At 31.4% G+C, this 606-nt stretch overlaps 1 protein-coding gene across 1 annotated transcript in view; it reads right to left on the minus strand.

Moving 5' to 3' along the window:
* ntmt1 (N-terminal Xaa-Pro-Lys N-methyltransferase 1) overlaps positions 1 to 606 on the minus strand; it is a 6,824-nt gene that overhangs the window by 5,204 nt on the left and 1,014 nt on the right. The window lies entirely within an intron of this gene.

The following is a 606-nucleotide window of genomic DNA, read 5'->3' on the forward strand; positions in this document are numbered from 1 at the left end:
TAAGGTAAGGCCATTGATTTTCAGGTAGAAAAAAAAATGAAAAACTTGTACCATTTTTCTTCTTGTAAAAATTTTAAATGGTTCAATTTGACTCAAATACCATACAAGAGTTAAATTATATATTGTGCAGCCCTAATAAGCTGGATCGCAAATCAATCTCAAAAAATATCTCTCTTTTAACCCTTGTGTTCCCGAAAATCAACACTTTTGTCGACGCTTTTAACTTTTCCTCACGTTTTTGTCCCATTTTTCAACACTTTTGACGCTTTACCCCCCATGTTTGTCACTTATTTATGACATTTTCAACACTACGTAACACTAACTTATTAGTTTTGGAATTTATGATCAATACACCTCATTTAAAGGAAAGTATTTTTGAGTTAGAAAAGCAGAAATTAGGAATTATTTAGACTAAAATTAAATGTACGAATGTTGATAGATGATCAGACTGGAATATGTCAACTCTTACTCAACACTATTTCAAAAACACTTCCATTTGTTTTTCAAATGCTGTAAAATTGAATAAGACGCCCCAAAAGTAATGAAAGTAGAGATTTGTACTTTGCAAAGAGCGTTGTGTGGAATCCATCATGTTATTTTGGGGAA

This window comes from Etheostoma spectabile, chromosome 16 (genome assembly GCF_008692095.1).
Source record: "Etheostoma spectabile isolate EspeVRDwgs_2016 chromosome 16, UIUC_Espe_1.0, whole genome shotgun sequence".
NCBI lineage: Eukaryota > Metazoa > Chordata > Actinopteri > Perciformes > Percidae > Etheostoma > Etheostoma spectabile.